A 16,204-nucleotide genomic window follows, 5' to 3' on the forward strand; every position below is an offset into this window, starting at 1 on the left:
TCCTCCGTTCCGTTGGAACCTATTTTTTGTGTGTGTTAGGCATGCCAGATGACAACAAAAGGAAGGCAGGCATGGTGGGATTTCATGCACATTTTCATCCAAAGTGCCCCTTCAAGACGACCAGTGATTTCATCTTCACTTGTAATAGTGTGTCTATGCACATGGGTCCTTCTTTCTGATTACCTACTCCACACCAAAGACAGCACCTACCAATTATCTGGTTACTACTCTACCCTAACTCACACTCTTAGTTCTTGCAAGAAGAGAGAGTAGTAGTCTCTTTGCCCCTGCTCACCTCATTCATTGGTGCAGTACTTCGTGCTGCCGGGTTTCTATAACCTCTTCACAGGTCTGTGCCTCCCTGTCTTGGCTCTCTGGGTGTCTGAGGATCTCTGTAGTTCACTACAGCGAAGAACACCCCATTAAGAGGCACCGATGACCATCAAGGTGAGCCCTTCAATAGAGCTCTGTGCATCTCCTTTTTCTTGGCTCTGATTTTGGCCTGGCCACACCACCGGTAACGTTCACATTGAGGTTTATTTGATTAATCTGTGAGCCAGGCATGACGACCCCTGCATTGTTCAGTTGCAGTCACCTAAGATTCATTCAACCATTTATATTTGCAATAAAGAAACACATATTGCTTTATTGGTTCTGTGAACCATCTACTTATGCAGCTATTTGTGTTGTTGGTGTGTGACTAGAAATTCATACTCTATCTGCCAATGATGTCACTGGAGAATACATTACCACTTAGAAGTGGGTTACTTAAGCAGAATTTTTCTGTGCTTTATATCTATGCTTCAGTGATATATATTAGAACCGCATGTTTATTTGAACTAAATAGTCACCTGTTACTTTATTTCATTTATAGGCGCGCACCTTTATAAAAAAAAACAGATTTATAGCTTGCACATTATAAAATATCTTCTTTGTACTCTTAAGGAAAAGAGGCACGTTAAACACACTGAGGCTTCCGAAACCAACTGAAACACAGGCCTATTTAGTATTACATTCCTGTGACTAAGGAGTCCACAGATTTTTACTAACGTTGTGCCGGTGCAGCCAGAAAAGTGCAGAACCCCACTATCATTTACGCCCCTAATGATTGACAAGCCCAGACTTTGCATTTCAGTGCAGTGGTACGGACCACCACACTGAAATGCGTTAGTCTAATGCCTGATGTGCGGTACTTGACAGGGCTGAGACTTCAGAGACGATTTAAGGCATGGCTAAAGTGGGCTCTGGCCCCGGGGCCCCAGCCTTTAAGAGAAGCCTCCTGATAGTCTTGCTGTGATGACCTTGAATAATTACTAAACCGATTGTTTTGAATACCATTTTCCCCTAATTTATTTATAAGGTGGGTGATATGTGAGAGTCTATTATAGCCATTCTGCAGAGAAATGTTTATTTTTCATGCAACATCCATAAAAAGGTTTCTCTTAGATCGCAATAGGACCAAACATATGACCTGGCCTAAGAGGGCAAGAAAAAGCTGAAACGAAATCATAAATTCAAACTTGTTCTGAATAGGGGCCCCCAAAATAGGTTTGGCCCAGGGACCACAAAATCCTTAAGATGTCCCTGGTAGACTTGCTGTATTTCTTTGGTTAATATGGCGCAGCTGCGGGGCCAGTGCCGGCTCTAGGGAGGTGTGACCGGTGCCACTGTACCGGGTGCGGACTTCAGGTGGGTGGGTGGGGGTTGATGCCGTGTTTGCAGGTATATTATGGTTTTAATAGCACCTGCTACGATATTCCTTGACTCCAGCAATTTTCATGCAATAATAAATATGTCAAGATAACTCTCTGAGTTTTCTCTAGTGGAAGTTCTAAGGTAGTGCAGAGGGTTAATATGCCTGCTGCAAAGAATGTGCAACATGCAGATCTCAAAGTGCCCGGCTGTCCCACGGCGGTACCTATAAAAAAGGCACTGAAATGGGAACGTCAAAGCCAATTCCTGCAGGGCATAGACTGCTAAGTCCATGCCCTGCAGGGACTTGGGGTGCATGCACACGGGGGGCATAACATGTGCCCCCCTGCATGTATCCTCAGCTATGCGATCTTGTATAGGCTCCCGACATTTCCACACCCTGTGAACAGAGCTCTAGTTGAGAATCTTTAGTGAAATCTTATATTGGTACCACTGTTGGAGTCCTGTGCTTTTCTAAAGCCGAAGTGTACTTGCCTGTGTTACTAATTCATGTCATGGTGTGTGTATGTAAATTGCAAACCTGCCTTAAGAGCCATCATGTGGCGCTGTATGTGTGGAATGCACCGTATTTTCATTTTTTAAGCAAAAGTTTGGAGTGATGTTTGCACTGATATTTGTCACTGCATCCATATGCGCGGTCCAGTTCTTGGCGAACATAGCATTGGCTGCAGCACACAGAGACCCAGCACTGCCGCACACAGAGGAAAACAATTTGATGGAACATTGGTTATGACTCTGCACTAGAGTTTGCTGCCAAGACCCCAGTGCCCTCTCCCAAAACTGATATGTTTGACTTGGTAATCCCAAATTGGCAAATACTTTGCCCCCTTATAAATCCCTCGTATATGGTACCAGGGGTACCTAGGGCATAGGTGATAAAGGGGTCACCAGTGCTGCAGCATGGTTTGGGTCACCCTGGCTGACCCACACAAACTACTGGCAGCAAGCCTGCCATTGCAGACTGTAGGAGCAGTGCAAACTGCTCCAACTCGACTGTGCCCTCACCATGTGTGACACAGTCAAATGCACTACCTATACTATATGTCAGACACCCCTAAGGTAGGCCTTCTCAGCCCAGGAGGCAGGGTGTAGTATATTGAAGGAGAGGACATATAAGTACAAACCTATGTGTCCCTATAGTGGTGTTCCCCATTGAAAACTACTATAAGTGGTAGCAGTCCATAAGATAACATGGACTGCCAACCGGGCACTCTTGAGATTGGCACCTCCATTATGGTACCACTAAATTATGTCATTTGTGGTATCAAACAATGTGCCTTTTCACCCCGACATGAATCTCGTGCTCTGGGTGATGTGGCAGGCACCCAGGTGGTGACCTTAGAGGTTGCTTACCTGATTGCCCCAGCATCATTGTGTTCTGGCTGAACAACCCACGCTTTCCCACGCCTGCTGCAGCCAACAGAGGATTCTAAACCCCACCAGGCAGTGTGATTACTCCCAGAAGTGAGAAACAAAGGCTTGGGCAGGAATGTGGTCACACCTCTCTCCTCCCAAGCAGACTAGTGAATTGTCACATCAAGGCGGTGAGCTTGAGAGGCTGCATTGCCTCTGATATGCATCTGGGCTGTCCCCATGATGAGGACACAGACCTCCCATTGTCCTAGGCACGCTTGCACAAGGCAAGGTGGGAAATTAGGTATGCAAGAGATGTACACCTCCAGGAAGGCTGGTCACACCTCCAGGGTGGGCAGCCTGATCTGTACACCTACAATAGAATTCTGCCATCTTTCGGAGGGGAGGAATAATGGTTTCTGGGTAGAAAAGGTGACCAACATCCCCGGCTGCCCATTGGCTACTAGTCCCACACCCCTAACTCCCCTAAATCTATCTAGGATTTAAGGTACTCCCCCTGACACCAGAACCTAAGATCTGAATAACTTGCATCAAGGAAAGACCAAGAGGAGACCCTTGTCGCTGACAACAGGACTTTGCCCACAGCACCAAAGCAAAAGAGGCAGATTCTGTACCTGTGGCAGAAGACTTGGAACTGAGTGAACTACCCTCGTCCTTGGTTAAAACTTGAAACTCCCAAAGAGAGGGACCCCTGTGGAAGCCAGAATCCCCCTTGGTCTCCCCAGGAGTATTGGCACTCGTCCCCTGCAACCTGTAGGTGTAGGACAGTAGGATCTGCTTCACATGGGTACCCCCACTTTTTTCTGGTGTTTCACTGTTTTTCGACCTTAGTCTGGCTGTGGCCTGCTAATCAGGACCACAGCCTAGCTGCTTCCTCTCTAAAATGGTTTCCATGTACATTAGGTACATGTCTAATTGGATTCTGGAGTGCCTTCTAAGCCCCTAGTATATGGTATACTATGTACCTAGGGCATAGGTACCTCAGAGGCATACAAGGGGCTGCAGCATGTATTATGCCACCCCTGGGAAGCACTCAAAAATGGCACCACAGGTCTGCTACTGTAGCCTGGATAAGGGTGTGCTTGCACCCCTTACAGTGGTATAGGTTACCTATATCACTACCCTATACAGACACATGTAAACCCATAAGCCACTCCTATAGCAGGCCTTGACAATCCTGAAGGCAGAGTGCTTGGTTTTATGTGAGAGGGTGCCCAAGCATGAGCTCGGCCCCTCTGCAGCTTTCGGAAATACTTCCTTATGGCTGTTCTGTGATACAGCCATACCATATACTCTTAAGTGCATTATAACCTCGCGGTAAATGCTAACTTTGGAATGGCTGCATCAAAACATGTCGTGTTTGGTGTCAAATGCTTTGGAATACTACCCCACCCTGCCAATTCAGGCGGCGGGGGTAGCATTCCACCCTTCTAGAGGGAGAGACATGTTCACACTGGCTAAGTCCGGTAGGACTTTCCTGAACCCTGGCATCACAAAATGGATGCCTCTGCCACAGACATGGGTCTGGCCTCCTGCTGCTGACCGAAACTCCGGCAGGGGAGGCCTGGACAATAGGTTTCCTGTCGAGGGGAGGTGTCCCCACCTCCCCAGACAGGCTGATGTGTATTAGGGCTGGGCGGGAGCACTCTCTGGTGCTTTGAAGTCCTGCACTGGGGGCACGTTTGGTGTCCCTGTGCATAGTCCAGTTCAAACCGGTTGCAGGGGCTACCTGCCCCTGCTCTGGCGCGAAACTGGACAAAGGAAATGGGTGTAACCACCCCTCTTTCCTGGCCCACCCAGAGATGGGGCCTTAGAGTTAGTCCATCCTCTAAACTTATTATAAGTATTGGAATCCAGTCCCTAGGACTTTAGATTACCCTGGATGAAACTCTGCAACATATATCCTGGACCTTTGACGTTCTACTTTAAGTAGAAGACTGAAGAAATCTCCCTTGGGGTCAAGGAGTGACTCCCCTGCTTGGCAGGCACCAAAGAAGCAACTGACCGGTCTGCATCGCTAAATCTCCCGCCGGACGCCGAAGTCTTTGCATCACCAGAGGTGGATTTCCAGACTTCCCCGAGGCTACCCTGAGGCCACGGCAAAGCTGAGGCCCGTGGCTATCGTGGGTGATGTGGAACTGTGACCCCTGGACACCGTGAATGTTTGCAGCAACACTATCTTCCTGGTCCTTCTCGAAGTTGTGCTTTGGGCTCCCAGTAGCCCCAGCCATGAGCACCTCCTGCACCGAAGATTGTTGGCTCCCACTCCACGAGTGACCCGTGGGCCAGCTTCAAGTGCGACCACTTGAGGCTCCTTCACAATCACTAGCCTGTTGGCTAGCAAGTCCCCACGGAGGCAACTCCTCTTCTGCTTGGGCTTTTCTGGTTTCTCCAGACGTGCCCTGACTTACCCTCACTGGGTGAGTCCCTCAGACCTTGCTGGTCTTTACCGCAGTCCTTTCTCTAAATTCCAGTGACTTGCCGTTGTCAAGGCTTGTTGGGTTCTTTCTGATCGCCGATACCGCAGCACTCGACAGACTTCATGAAACAGCTCGAATTCGGCTCATGGACTTTGTCGATGCCTCCTGGACCTCGTGGCTGAAGAGTCAAGACACCCATCAACTTACCTGAAGCACCCAACATCTGTTGGCATTGGTCCATCCTGCCCTCGGTCACTGGCTAGTGACCCAGACTCTGTCCTCTCTGCTTTCAGGTTCCTTACATCCTAGATCCCGGCTTGGATCTCTTCGGACACTTCTCCTCTTCACGGCAGCAGCAGTTTTTGCAGGCTTCCATTGAAATCGACGACGCGACCCAACACCAAAAGACACCTATGCACCCGGCTTCCCTGGGTGAGGTAACTCGAGTACTCCGGTGCTCACGTGGGTGCTAGCCCTAGAACTTCTTAAGTCCAAAAGGGTTTGGTCCAGACTCGATTAGAAGGGTCCCTAATCTTTAAAATTCCAACCGTGACATTGCCCATAGAAGATAATAGGAACCCGCGGTTGTGTTTACACACTGCATGCAGTCCCCGTGGGTCCCCTGTGTCACTACCTTGGGTGGTTCCTTGGGGTCCCAGCGATTCTAGAGGCAATAGGCCTAGTGCCTGTTCCAGTCGTGGTTCTTATACCACTTTTTTGGTATATGGTTTGGTACGCCCCTAGGGCTCAAACGTGTAATTGTGCTTTTACTGATGATTGCTATCTTGTAACGTAAGTACTTTGAACTCCAGTCACATAAAGAGACTAGAGGGGTGTGTGTTAACCTATATACATATATTTTAAATATATACCTGGTGTGGTTGTCCTTTCATTTGATCATTCAAGTGATTATAGACTGGTTAACCAAACTGCTCTACATTCCTTCAAGACTTAGCCTAAAGCCTGCTCTCCATAGCTACCACTAGGATAGCTTTCAATAAAGGTTGTCTTTAACCAATCACCATAAGGGGTTGTTTGGACTGATACAAGGTGCCCACTAGAACTAGTGGACAGCATATATCAGGCCACCTTCTCACAGTAGGTAAAAACCATTGCTAGATTCAAAGAATTGCCAGTCATCAGGCCGTCCATGGGATTGCCTAAATCCATTGTGGAAGTTGTATTACTTGCTCTGAAGTTTCAGGCTGCTGCGTCACTCCTCCAGCCCCAGTGAAGTTCTAGTAACTTTTTGCTGTGATTACCGCTGCCAAGGCTTGTTGGTCACCAATCCAGTAATCAACCCCACACTAGACACTTCATCTACAGGGAACACCGTGCAACCATCATCCGATGTCAGCAACTGTGTCCCTGTTGTGTTTTTGCATTCTGTTTCTTGCAGTATTGTGTAAGCAGTAAAATCAGCACCAGGATGACTCCCGTTCAGCACCAGGGACAGCCAGGACAACTCTGCACTCGTACTCCACAGGCTAGGTAAAATAGATCTGACTTTTTGGTGGCCTGGATCTGAGGTCTGCATTACCTTAACCCTGTAACGGTTCCATGTAACTCGACCTGCAAGTGACCGATTGTCACTAGTGTTTTTTTCTCTTGACAGCAATGTTGCCTTGTCTATGTATTTTATTGCACTGATTTAATATTGCTTATAAAATCTATAACCTTGGTTATATGTATTCTATTCCATTTGTTTTGGTGTCTAACTTAAGATAAATATACACTCTATTTTTATAAATTGGTGCTGGATTTCTCTAGAGTCGTGTAAAATACTTATCATCCATGTTGGTACTCTGAAACGCTTCACTCATGTTCCTCTAGTAAAGCCTGACTGCTCTTGCTACTCTACCAGGACTGAGCTAAGGATTTATTAGTGTGAATCCAAGGATCATCTTTGAGGCATTGTGATAATATTTGATGCTAAGGGCATCTAGCCATACCACATAATATTCTACTTTCCTACATTTACGTTTTTTAGCAATCATGCTGCAATGTTCCAGAAGCCAGGGCCTTGCTATTCGTGACCAGGATTTTTATTTGCATTCTCATAACCAAGTTGTATTGAGAAATTAACTTTGAACAATTTTGAACCTTTGAATTTAAACATTTTGGCTAGACTAATTTAAGTGTTTGATCCTGTGTAGGAAAATAGAGAGTTCTCACATCAACGTAAGGATTACACATTATCTGAATATGCGTAGGGTATAACGAGTTCTTAACAAGTATTATGCATCTGCCAACAAAAGGAATCACAGAATATTAATACCTGTAATTACTTTCTAGGGGCACAAGAATAAAATAGATAACCAAGCTTATTTGAGTGCATAGTTACGAAGCTTGAGGTAAGTGCTTTTTCAAAAGAGAGAAGTGTTGATAAACATAAATAAAGACATTTATTTCTTGTTATGCTTACAACCAGAGCTGGACTGGCCGTATCGGTGGGCTGCCAGGGTGGGGACCGGTTTTGGGTCCCTGGGTGCCGCAATGAGAAATCTGACCTCCTCGCGTTGGGAATCTCGCCGGGAGGTTTATTTTCCATGCTCGCGATCGCCAACTTGATGTTGCTGATCGCGAACAAGGAAAAAGTCTCGCCGGGATGTCATTTTGCTTGCTCGCGGTCGCCAACTTGACGTTGAGGACCGCGAGCAAGCAAAAAATGACCGCAGCACTACGCAACACTACGCTACGTGTGTTCGCACTGTGCTACGTGCAGTTCCCGTAGTGCGAAGTAGCGCGAACTTCGCAAACTACGCGAGCGTAGCGTAGTGCTTTGCCCAGGCTTAGTTTACACCCCGGGGCAGATTTATTGCCCGGGCTCCTTTTAACTCATTTATTGTGGCAAATGAGTTTATGTTTCAACAGACTCGTCGTTTCCTAATTCGACGTAATCTAAACACACTCCCAAAACCATCACTGGAGCGCTTTAAAGGGGCAATGGGGCGTGGGGCAGTAAAAACCCTTCTCTGGCAGTCGCCCTTTCAAACAGACCTTAGAATGTACTTTAAATCGTGCTTCGGAAAACCATCCACCCACACTCATTTTAAAGACAATTTTTAATTTTCTTTCATGCCAGAATGCTCCACCTGTCATCCGTTCCACACAGATGTCTTTATTAATCGTTTTATTGTTTTTAACGCAGGAATACATTTTTTTCTATCTGTAATAGGGCGTCATTAGTAAACCTGTTAACCGAGATGTCCATAAAACTGTTTTATTAAACAGAAAAATCCACTCATTAACCCCTTGTCCTGCTGGCAAAGCGCTCCAAAGCTGAAAGATACGCAATTTCTTAACCATCTGTGCTTCGTCCCTGATGTTTTTGATTAAACACATTTGCATACCCTGTTTATTGCACTCTTTTTAAAGAAACCCCTAACACGACTATGTTAAAGAGAGTCTCTCTAATGAGGAATACCCATTTTAAAACATGTAAATACTTTACAAATAACCACCTATAGTTACTTTGGTATGGACACGCCTTGAAAAACACATTCTCTCTTTGCTTTATTTGGGTGCTTAAGCCCTTCGCCGCGGCAGGAATTCCGCCGCGGCGCTGGGGGGGGGTTGGGGGCAGGTGCGGTGGCGCTGTGCTCGTGACGGAACCACTCCGTCACGAGCCACGGTTGAGCTGTGCTCATGACGGAGTGGCTCCGTCACGTCTCCGCCCACTGCGCTAATCGCCCGCACAGGCGGGGAATTAGCGCCGCGTGGGCGGAGCGGCCGCCAACGGCCGCAGCATGACGGAACCACTCCGTCATGAGCACAGCGCAACCGTGGCTCATGACGGAGTGGTTCCGTCATGAGCGGGGAAGGGGTTAATAGAGCCTACCAGACCAGTCAAAGGCGTTTCTTGGTATATATCGATCTACAGGTAAAGCCATGTACCGAAAGGAAGCTGCACGTTTGCCTTTCTTTCGTTCCCCATTAGCAGCTACAAACGATGACATCACATTGGTTTGTGGCGCTCAGGACCACAAAAGTCTTTCTTGGCGCTCAGGAGGCGGAGTCAGACCAGGGTCGGGCACCGAAAGGCGTGCTATATACAGAAACACCACAGTGAAGTAACCCTCAGTGGATCTCAGGATAGGCCATTATATGTCATTTTATGCCACTCCCCTATATTTATTAAGGGGCTTTGTATAAAGCTATACGTCTACTTGTGTTATCGGTGCTCTGTTTTGCACTATACTGAAAAGCATGAACAAAATGCGTGCACAGAGGTGCAATCAATCAATCAATCAATGACACTTGTAGAGCGCGCTACATACCCGTAGGGTCTCAAGGCGCTGGGGGGGGGGGGGGGGGGGTGCCGCTACTGCTCGAACAGCCAGGTCTTCAGCTTCTTCCTGAAGGAGAGGTGGTCTTGGGTCAGGCGCAGGTCGGGGGGGAGGGAGTTCCAGGTCTTGGCGGCCAGGTAGGAGAAGGACCTTCCTCCTGTAGTAGCTCTTCGGATGCGGGGGACGGCGGCGAGGGCGTGGTTGGCTGAGCGGAGGTGGCGTTTGGGGGCGTAGAAGTTGACTCGGCTGTTGAGGTAACTCGGGCCTCGGTCGTGTAGAGCTTTGTGTGCGTGGGTGAGGAGGCGGAAGGTGATTCTTTTGTTGACGGGGAGCCAGTGAAGGTCTCTCAGAGGTCCGGAGATGTGGCTGGTTCGTGGGATGTCGAGGATGAGTCTGGCTGAGGCGTTCTGGATCCGCTGGAGTCTCTTCTGGAGCTTGGCGGTGGTACCGGCGTAGAGGGCGTTGCCGTAGTCCAGACGGCTGGTGACGAGGGCCTGGGTGACGGTCTTCCTGGTCTCGGTGGGGATCCACCAGAAGATCTTCCGTAGCATGCGTAGGATGTTGAAGCACGTCGAGGAGACTTTGTTAACTTGCCTGGTCATGGAGAGGGAGGAGTCCTGGACGAAGCCCAGGTTGCGTGCGTGGTCTGTCGGTTTGGGTGCGGTGCCCAGGGCGGGAGGCCACCAGGAGTCGTCCCAGGCGGAGGGTGAGGTGCCAATGCACACACCCTCTTTCTCCAACGACCCAGAATGCCCCCTTCACCCAACAACAGCCACATATTTTAAAATCCAAGTTTCTATTTTTTCAATATTTCTTTCAACTCGTTGACTTCGAATCAGTCCTCAATTTACAACTTCTAGTTTATTTCATGTGCAGTTAAATATACTACTGACTCTCATAGCTTTATAAGTGAGTGTGTATATATGTGATTGCGCACATACATGTTGTGCATATGCAATGCCAGTTAAAAATTACATGCAATTTGAAGCATGTATACCAATAAACGTACATTTCTTACTAAAGTGCAAAGTTGACATTCCATGTTATTACTACAGTGCTGTGGTACCAACTTGAGAAAACACTGTTTATTGATACCATGGCACAGATGACATGTTACAATGACATCTCACAGAACAAGCATTGGCATAGCCAATAGGTCTCGCCTTTGGGACCTTATAAGTGTTTAGCCATGCTACAGTTGGTGTTATTGCACCAAGAATATTGTGCTGCATAACTAAATACTTATAAGGCCCCAAAGGCGAGACCTATTGGCTATGCCAATGCTTGTTCCCACAATGGAATCCGGCACAAATGTTAGCAAGCTTGCTTCTCCTGAAGCCTTTAGCTTGTGTCACCCTATGCTGAAAGTAAATTAGCACAGCAATTTGAACATAATGGGGACCAGAGCATATAGCAAAGGACCTATTGGTACATTTGTAAAACAGGGATGATTTAGAGTAGTTTTGTTAAAAGATGCAAATTCACACCTTTTTTGCTGAACCACTGGTGGAACATGCCCCCACATATTCTAGGCCTGATTTAGATCTTGTGAAGAGGTAATATGCCAACAAGGGATTTTATTTGAAAAAATTCTATCGTTGTTGATTTTAAGAAATTAATTTGGTGGGTGAGTTCTAGATAAATACCAACCCATATGTCAATTGACTGAACCAATCATCAAAAATATAAAATACACACACGGGAAATCTTTTTGTGAAATAATCACAAGCCTTTTTATATATCAATTCAATTTAAAAGGAGTACAGATGAACAATTGAATGCGCAATGAATCATGAAAAAGGATAAAATACATTTTATCCACATTTCATGACAAAACATCTATTCCAAAAGGAAAAAACAGCGATCTATCTAATTCTCAGAGAATAGTAATCACATGTACAAAATTAATGTTATGGAAATAGATCCATAACATTAATTTTTTTTAATTTCTTAAAATCAACAACAATAGAATTTTTTCAAATAAAATCCCTTGTTGGCATATTACCTCTTCATTTAACCTGCCCAAGCCCTCAAGGGTATATTGGGTCTGTTTCCCTACGGTTACATTGATTTAGATCTTGGCGGATTAAAATACTCTGTCACAAAAGTGACGTATATATCGCCCGCCGTATTGTGATCCCATTATATCCTATGGAGATCGTAATGTGACAGAGTATTCCATCGGCCGAGCCCTAAATAAAGCCTTCTGTTGGAGCCACGTCCACTGCTATGTACTTATTATCTTCATTTGAATGCTCTCTGTAAATTGTGCACTACATCTGCTATGCTGCTGAAACTGAGCCTTAAGGAAACCACAGCCGTGCATTTGGTGTGACATCTCTATCTTTCTAACTGTTCTGTATGGGATTCTTAGTTACTCTAGTGAAAGGGTTGGCGTGACAAAATCCCAATGAAAAAGGCATATGAATGGCCCTATGATTGACACTAAGACCTGCAAAACAGTGTGCACATTGGCAGTTGTGAAAGATAAAAAGACATCAGGAACAAATTATAGGCATCACCATGAATGTGGAACTCTAGACCGCACCAAGACAGGCAGGCAACCAACACTGTTTGGCCATAACCTGGGCCCAATAGGGCGCACTATGATTGTTTGTACTATGGCACACACTTCAGAAGGTGCGCTTGGCGCAGACCGGGATAGTGCGCCCTATTAGCATAATTGTGCTGCCCTTGGGCAGTCATGATCACACACCCCTGTCCTGGTTGCAATGCATTCAGGGAAATATAGAATGGCAGCTTAACAGCCCGTTTGTGTTTCACAGTGTAAGAGGCAGCCACCTGCATTTCAAGGATGGGAAAGAAATCCCTGTGCAGGGGGGTGCAGTGAGTGAATGCATCTGCATGCAGGGGGATGTCTTGCAGGTCAATGGGCCCCTCCTATCTTGCACCCAGTGGGCTGCCCTCAAAGGTGCACTGCCAGTGTGGCTCACTGTCAGGCAGCCTTTTAAGTGCCTGTTTGCCTGTGAGCCCACATCCGTGCTGGGGTATGGAAACAGAGGCAAAATGATGTCCTCTTTTGCATCGGGCCATGCCCCTATGCAATTGAGGGAACACCCTCTCAAGAATACGCTGGCATTAGATTTATACCAGCGCTCTCAGTATTACAGAAGAGGCCACACAAGCATCTGTGGCTCCTTCTGTAATACTACAGTGCCCTGAGGAAACAAAAAACAGACACACACACATTGTGCCCCGGGCACTGTATGTTATACAGCCCCTGGTGAGATCAGCAGAGCATTGGAAGGTACTAATGTTTCATGCTCGTTCTCTAATAAGTCTGAAGGAAGTTGATGTAATGAATGGTTCTGTCTACCCTTTAGGAGTGTTTTAGTTGATAACTGATTGTTAATGATTTCAAGCAAATACACTAATTGGGAACAATGCATCCAACGTTTCCTTTGGAGCATGGTGGTATGTTGTTTGTTGTTATTACAAACCAGATAAAGTTTATATACCACCACTATCATTAGCTATTACAAGAAAAATTATACTGTGACAGTTAATACATTTTCTAAATGATTCATCATAATTATTATCCTTAAAACAGATTCAAAGTATATGATTTATCAACCCATTTAGTAGATTTTTATTTTTATACTATATTTCATATTATAATATATTTCTATAAGTTTTGCTTTTTTTTTGTTTAGAATTTTGGATATTCCTACGGAATATTTATGATACAATTAAGATTCAATTTACAACTTTCCTATTTTTTCCCATTTAATTTTTATTTCTTTCATTTTATGAAAATTCCTTAAAGCTTACAATTTCCTAATATTGACATGCCACTCATATGCAAATTTTTGTAAATAGCTATCATTTTTCATATTATTATTTATTTATGATGAAGGCTTCGGGCAGAAGCCAAAACGCATTGTTTATTTTGCACCAAGAAACCTTTATACCGGGCATGGAGTGCCGGGCATGGAGTGCCGAATGTGTTTGCAAAATTGCTGGTGGATGCCACAAACCACCACCTGGACCAGCGCTGCAAGGAGGGATGGGATCGGAGTATTGGTGGCAACATCTGTAACATATTGTTTTTTTAGGTACATTTCTTCAAAACTCAAGCCCTCCTTTAGAATTCTGGGAAAATCATTACATTATCAATATGTATTGCAGCCTGTTTTAGTTACATCCTGGACTAAAATATGAAATAAGTTTGACACCAATTTTATCCGGTGCTTAGTTTGAGACGGTGGTTTCAGGTGCACAGCGCCGGCCCTCAAGTGTCACTCTGCCACTTATGACAGCTATCACTTGGCAGATCTTTTTGTGTAATTTAAAGATGAGCAGAACAACAGCTGTTTATTCATTCGAAATACATTAAAACCAACTAATACCTACAGCTCAAGCCATCCTCTTAAGCTTTGGGGGGTCTGCATTATCACACTTATAGCAATGTGATGGCTGGTAGTTGTGTAGGTACTCTCATTGGCAGATCTGGCAGTGGCATTGGGTTGTGTAAGCTGTGGTGGACTCCCTAAGAGGGCCCTGGCACTTATTATTTTACAAATTAAACATTGATTTTATCACAGCTTTTGGTGCTTTTTTTCCATAATGCTAACATAATCACATTTTACTGATAGTAATGGGACACAGATTTTCTGTCTAGTATTTCACTGATAAAAACTCGCCCACCAAACAAGCGGTCTTATGCTTTACTTTGAATTTGTGTTTCCAGGAAATATGTGTGGAAATTAAGTCAAACATGTATGAAACAGTAGGATCTGAAAATTGATAGCACTAATAAACGGATAGTGACTAAATAGGACAGGAAATACAAAATCATGTTCTAAAGTGCAAGATGAGGAATTGTCACTGATGTGTTTGTAATCTGTGAGTCATGTGTTCAAATGCGGGCAGGACCAACTAAGTAAAAAGCTAAAAATTAGAGCCCCCCCTACCATTTCTTCTTTATAGTATGGCTCCTGAACATTGCTTAAGCATTTTGCCCAATGTTTTTAGGACTTAAGTTAGATTAATACATATATCCCTGCCTTAGACTTTATGAATTTCCTCAAAGTTTGTAGGACTGGAGTTTGTCTAGTAAATGTAACCTTCTCAAATTATCTATACTCTCCCCAATGTTAAAAGGATGAGAATTAGAATGCTAAATATGATACCTCTAAATACAGACGCTTACCTCATTTTTTGCAGGGTTTGTCTTACAATATTTGACAATCACAAATATAAACACTTTCTCTAATGTTTGTAGAATTGGGGTTACAATGGTAAATTTGCCTTGCCCCAAACAAATGACCTTTCCAAATATTAGTGATAATGAAATTATAGAAGTAAATGTTGCTCCCTCACATATATGTGTTTTCCCAATGCATATTATGAAATGGAGTTACGATAATAAATGTAACCCCCCATTCGAAGTCTATTTTATTTTTTAAATGTTCAAGATTGTAATAAACATTTCATAATTCAGGAATTGTTTAGACTTTATTTTGGCTTCTTTTTTTGATCCATGACTTTTTAATATATTTATAATGCTTGTGTTATATATTGAACAATGTAAAATGTTAATATTCATTAAATGATTGTCTAATGAATGAATATTGGGTACAAGTCTTGAGATATATAAATTATGGTATAAAATATATATTTGATCAAAATAAATATTCATAAATGTTTCATATTTCTTTAGCATGTAATCATTATTTATTTATTAAAAATGTACTTTATTTATAAATATAATAAATTCTATTTATTTTGTTTGCTCAATAAACATGGTAAAAGATTAAGGGCCTGATTTAGATTTTGGCAGACGGGTTATTCTGTCTTCACGGTGATAGATATCTCGTCCACTGAAATATAAATCCCACGTGATATCATGGGATTTATATATGTATATCTGTTACCATTGTGATGAAATAACCTGTCCACCAAAATCTAAGTCAGGCCCTAAATTTGTTTTGCATAATTGGTCTGTGTTCTTAATATAGTGTTGGCCATTAAAACTATTTCTATTTATTTTTCATTGTTTCCAAAAAATACAAATATCTTATTTTATTTTATGTTTGAGTAAAAACATATTAGAAATTTAGATATTAAATTATTAAAAATGAGTAATACGTTTAATTTGTATTAATTATAATATATTATTTATTTTATATGCATTATGGTACACATTTTTCTATAGTTAATATCTTGGTTATTTGAATATTCATTTTGATTGTCTATATTGTTGTATTCAATATTGTGGTAAAATATATTTTTAAGTCTGTATTTTTGGTAGTAGATATGTCTGGGATTTGAATAACCAGTATTGAAAAGTAGGCATTTACACCTCGGTATCTTTTTAGATTGATATTTTTGTAGTTCATATATAGGACTACAACCATTTGTGACACATCCTGGGAAGCCCACTCT

The 16,204-nt window shown here is 43.8% G+C and overlaps 1 protein-coding gene across 2 annotated transcripts in view; it reads right to left on the reverse strand.

Moving 5' to 3' along the window:
* LOC146867297 (basic phospholipase A2-like) overlaps window positions 1-16,204 on the reverse strand; it is an 84,800-nt gene that overhangs the window by 8,135 nt on the left and 60,461 nt on the right. The window lies entirely within an intron of this gene.

Source organism: Triturus cristatus, chromosome 1_2 (assembly GCF_964204655.1).
Source record: "Triturus cristatus chromosome 1_2, aTriCri1.1, whole genome shotgun sequence".
Classification (NCBI taxonomy): domain Eukaryota; kingdom Metazoa; phylum Chordata; class Amphibia; order Caudata; family Salamandridae; genus Triturus; species Triturus cristatus.